Source organism: Chanodichthys erythropterus, chromosome 20, assembly GCF_024489055.1.
Source record: "Chanodichthys erythropterus isolate Z2021 chromosome 20, ASM2448905v1, whole genome shotgun sequence".
Taxonomy (NCBI): domain Eukaryota; kingdom Metazoa; phylum Chordata; class Actinopteri; order Cypriniformes; family Xenocyprididae; genus Chanodichthys; species Chanodichthys erythropterus.
This window is the reverse complement of record NC_090240.1, coordinates 12875814-12885312: the sequence shown is the minus strand read 5'-3', so window position 1 is coordinate 12885312 and position 9499 is coordinate 12875814.

Here is a 9499-nt window from a genome sequence, read left to right as displayed (position 1 = left end):
ATTACAAATGTAATTACATGCAGGTGTTTTTAAAATATAAGTACATTGTAAAAACATGTATGTACACAAGTGCATTCTATCAAATGATTAATTTAAATGTAGGTACATAGCAGTTAATGCCACTTAATATAAAGTGGGACCTTGTTATTAGTTAAATAAATTATGTAAAATGTTTTCTATTTATCAGCAAATAACTCAGCACTACTTAGGAGCTAAAGTTCAGACTCTACGCTTTCAAATAACACCTATTTTGTGTTGATCAAGGCAGGAGATTAGTTTTTTTGTTGCTAGGTGGCGCCATGGGTTTATAAGGACTACTTAGCACTCATTAAGAGTTTATCAAAATTATTAGAGCTGAGTTTTAAAATTATTAAGCTTTAAAATTATACCTATTTTGTGTTATTCCACGCTGGAAAACAAGCATGGACGGTTCCGGTAACAGTGGATAACACGCTGTATCCCGGAAAGATGAGAGATATGTTTTTAGCCAAGTATGTTACATCACTCCGTGAGTAATATCTTGTGATCGATGCAATGAATTATGTTGATTTTGGGCTCATTTTAATCATAAGAATCTGCTGTAAATAGTATTGATCTATGATCTATGCATTTTTCATGAAGTTATGAGCAAAAACGGCAAACGAAATCTACATTTTTGTTAGCGGCTGTGCGCTGTTTTTGTTGTAAACGCATATTACTCAGACTCATTAGAGGGTGAAAACAATGCACGAGGAGCATGTTAGAGGCATGAATTATTGTGCTACCTACTTGGTTTTAGTTTCTATTGGCTCTTAAACAGAGACATGCAAATGGGAGCGTTGGTCATAAAGGGTTACACACATGCTTCAGACACCGGTCACGCTGATGGCATTCCCCATAGCATCTGATCAGACGCAGTATCTCGTTCCCCTTTTCAGGGAACAGTGATTACAATCGCAACCAGTTGTTTCTTGATCGCTTGGTTTCCGGGATATTGTATAATTTGCTGGTGTCAGGGAGACTCCCAGAACTTCCGGAAGAGCTGGGATGTCTGTTACTGTAACTTTTTCCATCAGTTTAATGTTTCTCTGCTGGATAAAAGTACTAATTTCTTTTCTTTTTTTTATTAAATCATGCTGACCCCAAACCTGTGAATGTGTATATGTGAACATTTCAGGGACTGAGTAATGGTTACATATTAAACCAAATTACTTCAAAGTCTTTTGTCATTATACATGATGACCAGGAAATTTCACAGTTCATAGTGACAAACAGGCATTTAGAAAATGGCTGTGGTGGTTGTGTTGCTATTCAGCTACTGAGAAAATAAAAGTAAAAAGTTTTTTTTCCTGATGGCCTCTTAAACACATTGTGCCATATAAACACAGGCCACAAAAAGTCAATTTAACACAACAGTCACACAATCTGCCTCTTGTGCACGTATTTGTTCCATGAGCAGCTCATGTTCCAGCCATTCATGATCGACACAAACTTTAACTGCTGCCCTCTTAACACAAAATTCTCTTTCTCATCAGCGAAAAGGATGTGAAATCAGGCAAGGCTTGCCACGAAGAGGCACCCATGACCTAAAAATCCTTTTGAGATGCAGAGCACCTTTGGCGCCTCACGTGAAAGCGCGCAGAGAGGTAAGATGAGAAGAGCTGGTGGAAAGACCTTCAAAATCAGAGAACAAAAGACTAATTGGCCATCTCTTCCCCTCGACCTGGGTTTGTGGAGGCCGTTTGTGGAGTGCAGAGAAGTGAAGAAAGAGAAGTAGAAATGTTGGTCACTGTTACACACAGAGCCTATGTACACACACACACACACACACACACACACACACACACACACACACACACACACACACACACACAAACATGCATGATCTCTCAAAAGTATCTATCCAGATGGTGTTTAACCTTCCGCCCACACACACACATGCATACACACATGGTCCTCCATCTTTCTTTTAATCCAAAGTATACACTTTAGGAACAGGCCTCTTACCCAAATATCCTTTCACCGTAAACACACTCTGATGAGCTGCACAGACTCAACCCTTCATCAGCACACACACAGAAACATATCGACGGTCATGTAGGGTTCTTCCCCCTGAGGATAAAGCCTATTGTTATACACCAGCGGGATGAACTCAAAGAGGATCTACACACTGCTCTTCATAACCTCTATAGTCTGTAGCTTCTCTGTATTTTGTCTGTATTCATGAGTCTGGGTGGAAACAACACAATGCCTCACCTGACACAATCATTAATATTCATTAATATTTCATTTAGGTAATTGGCATACTGTATGCACCTTGCCTTGTCTTAGGTATCTTATGGTTTATTTAAAGGTACACTCAGTAGTTTTTTTTTTTTAACCTTATTAAAAGGTAAAAACTTTCACAGACACAATAATCTATTTCAGATGATGTACACCTCACATCAGTAGCCTATTTAAGCAGTTTTATTCTACATGGAGTGGGTCGCCTCATGAGGGCAGACGTGTTGAGATGACATAACCAGTCAAATAATAGTCATTTCATCTCAGTCACCCTCTGTTATTGGATACTTTCTCTTAAAGTAGAATTAAGTAACTTTTTTTACCATCATAAATAGTTTTCTAAGTCCTTACGATGGGTCATTGACTTGTAGTGGTGTGTTTGAGGCGAGCACTAACCCCCTCTGGCACGTCTACGCCAGAAAACAGCACTTGCAAGTTGAGCTGCGCCGACCCGACACAATCTCGCCTCATGTTCACGTTCACGCGAGAGTGACAAAATGCTTGACGGTAATTCAAAAACAATGTATATATTATAACTTTATAAGACAATTTCGAAAATTACCCACCTCCATCGAGTGTACTGTATTTGCAAATTACCCACCTCCTCTTTCTTGTACTGTATTTGCAAAACTACTGCGCTGGTGAGCGTTGTAGTCGTTGTAGTGCAGAGCTGCGCTTGGAGTATTTACGGCAGTGTGATTCACTGAAGGAACCTGTAGAGGGAGCTTTGCAAATCTTACTGAGTTCCGCTTTAAGGATTATCTATCTATCTATCTATCTATATATATATATATATATATATAGATTAAAACTGATTAATAATAAACATAATAAAATGTGTTTTTTGGAAAATGTAAAAAATGCATAAAGTATGGGTACACTCTAAAAAATGCTGGGTTAAAAACAACCCAAGTTGGGTTGAAAATGGACAAACCCAGCGATTGGGTTGTTTTAACCCAGTGGTTGGGTTAAATGTTTGCCCAACCTGCTGGGTAGTTTTATTTAAACCAACTATTATTTAAATATTGCTATATGGCTAGCTTAAAATGAACCCAAAATAGTTGGGAAATTAAAAACCAGATGCAATTAGAGACAACAATAATAGACAAAAGGTGAATGTTTATTAATAAGCTTTAATATTTTATTAATATAAATGTACACTCTAAAAAATGCTGGGTTGTTTCAACCCAAATTTGGGTCAAATATGGACAAACCCAACCGTTGGGTTAAAAAATGCATTTAAAAATTTAACCCAATGGTTGGGTTTGTCCATTTTTGACCTAAACTTGGGTTGAAACAACCCAGCATTTTTTAGAGTGTAATAGTTTAATAGTTTATTAATATAAATGTATTAATAAGCAATTTAATAAATGTTTATTGTTTAATAATTATTCATTGAACATTAATAAATGTTCATTTCCAACATACTTTGGGTTAATTTTAATTAAACAATACAGAAATTTTTAAACAATAGTTGAGTTAAATAAAACTACCCAGCACGTTGGGCAAACATTTAACCCTACCGCTGGGTTGAAACAACCCAATTGCTGGGTTTGTCCATTTTCAACCCAACTTGGGTTGTTTTTAACCCAGCATTTTTTAAGAGTGTACCCACATCGAAAAATACTAGTGAATACCTTAGTGTTTATGAATGATACTATAGTCAATTGTAGTATACTGTATATATTATATTATCTACAACACTTTAATGAATACTACAGCATACTGTAGTATTAACTATAGTGAACTGATAAACTGTAATAAATACTGTTGTATACTACTTTAGTTTTTACTATACTAGTGTATTGTAGTATAATATACAATGTAGCTGTAGAAAACTTAGTACAGTATTGGGTTCAGTAATTTATTTATATTACTATAGTTGATATATTACCACAGCAACTATAGAATTATTATCACACCCTAATTCATTCAAGAACTTTACTATAGTATGGTTCAAAAACACTATAGTATTTACTATAAATTACTATAGTATTTTTTTTTTCATGTGGGTAGGTTTAAGGTTAGGGTTAGTGTAAGGGAACAGAATATAGGCCTACAGTTTGTTTGTTTACAGTAGGCTATAAAAACCATTACATATGGAGGTCCTCACAAGTATATCGAAACAAACATCTGTGTGTGTGTGTGTGTGTGTGTGTGAAATTAACCTTCTTAATAAACAAATATGGATCTCACAAAGTCCCAAAAGTAAATAAATAAAAAATATGTGACACTGCAATATATTTATTAATGTTCAATGAATAATTATTAAACAATAAACATTTATTAAATTGCTTATTAATACATTTATATTTATAAACTATTACATTTATATTAATAAAATATTAAAGCTTATTAATAAACATTCACCTTTTGTCTATTATTGTTACCTCTAATTGCATCTGGTGTCACATATTTTTTATTTATTTACTTTTGGGACAAATTTGACATTAAAAGTTACTCGTTTTTCTAAAGAAACACTGTCAAACAGCGACACCCGTAAGTGAAGTTACAGCGGGGAGTCCGCATCTCTGTGCCTCCCTTCAGCTCATAGAAATAAAGCAGAGCTCCTAAAGCGTGCGGTGGGTTTAGTGGGGGGTAATTGAGAATGAATGGAGGAAGTCATGTGAGAGGAGGCAGTGCCCCCATCACGCTGTGATTGGATAAGATCGGTTATGACTGGTTTGTGCAATAAATCCCGCCTCTTGTTTTTGTGTGCGTTCTCATTGAATTGGCCTGAATGAAGACAGTGATTGCGTCAATGGGAAGTCTAATTAAAAAGTAAGTAAACAACTGTCACTATCACATTTCATGTCAAAATCAAACTCGAAATGGCAGAAAACATGATAACCGTGGAGGGTTTTAGTGAGCAATCAGCATAGTGAAATTAAAGGTACATCTTTGTGTCTGTGACCACTGACCAGTGTGTACAACCTTGATGACTGCTGGAAATAAATTGACTAATAAAAAGAAAAGATGAATATTAGTTTATAAATAATACACATTGTTTAAATTGTTACTGCCTTTTGTTATTATTTTGGAATAAATGTAAAAATGCATAAAAACACTAACTTGATGAAATTTATACTTGGTTTTAATAAATAGAACATTTCATAGTGTAAAAATACAAAATATAATTGTATTTATGTAATGTTAAAGGGTTAGTTCACCCAAAAAATTTAAATAATGTCATTTATTACTCACCCTCATGTCGTTCCACACCCGTAAGACCTTCGTTAATCTTCATTAATGGATCTTGAGAGAGGAAATGTCATTGCTCCCTATGCAGGCCTCACTGAGCCATCGGATTTCAGCAAAAATATCTTAATTTTTATTCCGAAGTTAAATGAAGGTCTTACGGGTGCGGAACGACATGAGGGTGAGTAATAAATGACAGAATTTACATTTTTGGGTGAACTAACCCTTTAACTTAAGCAAATAATTTGTAAATATATAAATGAGGACTTTGCCTCCTCATTTTAAAACATCACAGCACACCACTGATATTATATATATATATATATATATATATATATATATATATATATATATATATATATATATATATATAAACTGACATTTACTCACCCTCAAGTGTCATGACAAAAATGTTTTCTCCCGTGAAACATAACGATGGTGATGCTGTTATTCCAAGCCCTCTGAATATAAAGTGAAAACAGACCGCAACTTAAGTATTTACTTAAAATCTTGTCATCCACCATTCAAAACTTTACGCGAGAAAGTTTACGCTCAGCACAGAGAGCGCCACCCATAGGAGAGGAGGAAAGAAACTGCACATCGATTCCTTGTTGATTCTCGCATCTATCTATCCTCAAGATTTGCAAACTAACTGGAACATCCCACACTTTAAGAACCACTGGCGTAATGTATTACACTTATTTTATTCATATAATGCATTTACATATCAGCATTGTGCCAATGATGTTGATTCTGTTGTAAGATGTGTCATGACTGTTCTTGGTAGCCTAGCCTACTATCAAAATGGGGACATAGGCTAATAGTTTTTACCTAGCTTACAGCTAAATACAAATACTTACTGAATATCCAAACCCACACTTTGACCCTATTTACCTTATTTATTTATATAATGTTATTACAAATATGGACGTCATTGGAAGTCCCCAAGATTGTTTTTTTTTCCCAGATAAGTAGGTTACATCACCAACTGCCCACAAAAGGAGGTTTTGTCATATCTAGTTAAGCACAGATACAGAATGCTCCTATACCCCATGTATGTGTGGGAGTTTTTATAATTGGGGTTAAAAAAAAGTTAGTAATTGCACACATTTTCATATTTCAAGATGATTACAGGTGAATAAACCTTTTTGGAGACATTCTCATAAATAAAAATGCTTCATGAAGAGACAAAATAATGTCTTAATTCGCTTCTAAAATTACAAAAGTTTTCATTAATTAACGTTAGCTTAAATTAATTATGACAATAACTATTCACAATCATGTCGTTCCAAACCTGTAAGACATTTGTTCATCTTCGTAACACAAATGAAGATATTTTTAAGGAAATCTGAGAGATTTCTGTCCTGCGTGCGTTCACTCAACAAAGTCTGCTCTTGTGTCAACACACATTGGAGATTAATATTTGGTAAATGAATTTTTTTTTTTTTTTTTTGTGCAAACAAAGCAATCGCATCGCTTCATAAAACTGAGGTTAAAGGGATAGTTCACCCAAAAATGAAAATTTGATGTTTATCTGCTTATCCCCAGGGCATCCAAGATGTAGGTGACTTTGTTTCTTCAGTAGAACACAAATGATGATTTTTAACTCCAATCGTTGCAGTCTGTCAGTCGTATAATGCATGTCAATGCTAACAAAATCTATGAGAGTCAAAAAAAACATGCACAGACAAATCCAAATTAAACCCTATGGCTCGTGACGACACATTGATGCCCTAAGACAAGAAACGATTGGTTTGTGAAACCATAGGCACAGCTGATGGTTTAAGTCGTACGTGATCCTCTCCTGGGTTTGTAAAATCATCAGGGGAAAAATGATTGCTGCAGACCCTTAACAACTTTAGTACGTTAATGGGTGTGTTGATATCCAGCCGAAGAGCAATCAACCATAACTTCAGGCGAGCAGGATCAGAAGTTGGGAATACATGGAAAGTCAACACTCCCGAACAAGTTTGCGCGAGAAAATGTAATCTTTTAGTTTTAAGTCGGTTTGAACAATCCGGATAAGCGCAAGTAAGTACCATTTTGATTAGCACTGTGTAAACAATGAGTGACATAAAGGCGCGAGAAATCACTTCCAGCGCCAGAGCGCATACACACATCACACACCGGATGCTGTGCGTGCGCTCAAGGCAGTTGGACATAGTGGTGTATTAGAGGTAAAAAATGATATAAACACTGTTCAGTTTCTCACACAAACCGATCGTTTCGTGTCTTAGGACATCAATGTGTCGTCACAAGCCGCAGGGTTTTATTTGGATTTGTCTGTGCATGTTTTTTTTACTCTCATGGATGGTGTTCCCATTGACATGCATTATACGACTGACAGACCGCAACGGTTGGAGTTAAAAATCATCATTTGTGTTCTACTGAAGAAACAAAGTCACCTACATCTTGGATGCCCTGGGGATAAGCAGATAAACATCAAATTTTCATTTTTGTTGAACTATCCCTTTAAGCCACTGGAGTCACGTGGATTACTTGTATGATGTCTTTAACCTTTCTGTGGCTTGAAAGTGGTAGTTGCATATAGGCTGTCGATGGAGGGACAAAAAGCTATCAGATTTCATTAAAAATATCTTAATTTGCGTTATGAAGTTGAACGTATCACGGGTTTGGGATGACATGAGGGTGAGTAATTAATGATAGTGAACTAACCCTTTAAGTTCAGAAATCAGTAAGATAAATTTCACTACAGATTTCACTAAATTAGTCTCATACTGTACACACATTGTTTTATTATTCAGAGGAAACAATATTACTAAACCTCAACCAGAAATGTTTTGTCTTACTTACAGTGTGTGTTTTCTCTAACTTAAATGCTGGTGAATTTCCTCTGAGCAGTGCCAGTGTTCACTGGTTATGAGCCCTTATCATCACACATGGACGATGGTCCCTCTAGTGGTGCATTAGGTGTATGTGTCTGTTGCCATGAGCAGACAGCAGAACAGATGCAGCATGTGTGCTTCAAGGTTCTGTTTTATGTTATCTGCAAACCTCTATCTGAGTTAACAGATTATAAAGCCTTCTGAAGACTTAACCAAATTATTTAGCTCAGTATTACACACATGATCCCATCAAAGATCTACATCTGGCAGCCTCAGGATTCCAAATAAAAATTTACAATGATTTTCCCCACACTAAATTTTAAAGATAAGTATTTGTCCACTGTTTTTATTAACAGACCACTTTGTCTTGTCATGTTTGTCAGGAAACTGTCCCATAATCTACTGTATGTTGGTCTCCGTGTGGCTCTCCACACCACACATGTGTGTGAAACAATTTGAATCTTTAATTCCAAGAATGACACCTAACAGACTTTGGGGCTTAAGGTTAATGCTTGGGGAAATGTACATAAAACTATACCATTAAGCGTTTTAAAGCACTCGGAAAGCTCCTTTAATTAAGCTTGTTTAAGGAGACATGCGTCAGCTGTTTCACCGCTCAGGTCTTTTGTTGAAGGTTTAAATCCTTTGACCCAGTGACCCGCTCTAAGTGGGTTTCTCTTGTTCCTTATCAGATTGCCACACCGATCGCTGTTAAGACTGTGTGGCTTTAAGTCAGGAATAAGGATTTGAGCAGAAAAGTTGCAGATAAGGGGTATTTGAGACACATTACACCACTCACGATTGGCTACTCAACACAATTTATAAAAAAGGATATGAAGATACAATAAGTACATTATTGAATTATTTACACATTTTAGGCATAATGTAAGAAGGGGAGACCAGGGTTGGTGGGTTATGGCTCAATTTTTGGTTCATAATTGCATGCTTGCCCTCCACATTCTATCAAGACAGGTTATAGTCAACATGAAACGGAAGTTGTGATAGTCTTTTCTTCCCTGTTGTTAGGTATATCCGAGTGAAATAGTTTCTAGAATGAGAAAAATGTAGGGTGGGATTTGATTTTGTCGTAGGAAGTTGGGTGTTGCTAACTAAACGAAGGCAGATCTGAATGGCAGTTTGCAGTCAGTAGTGAACACACACCATTTCGAGGGGAGGGTAGGTTAACGTTTTTG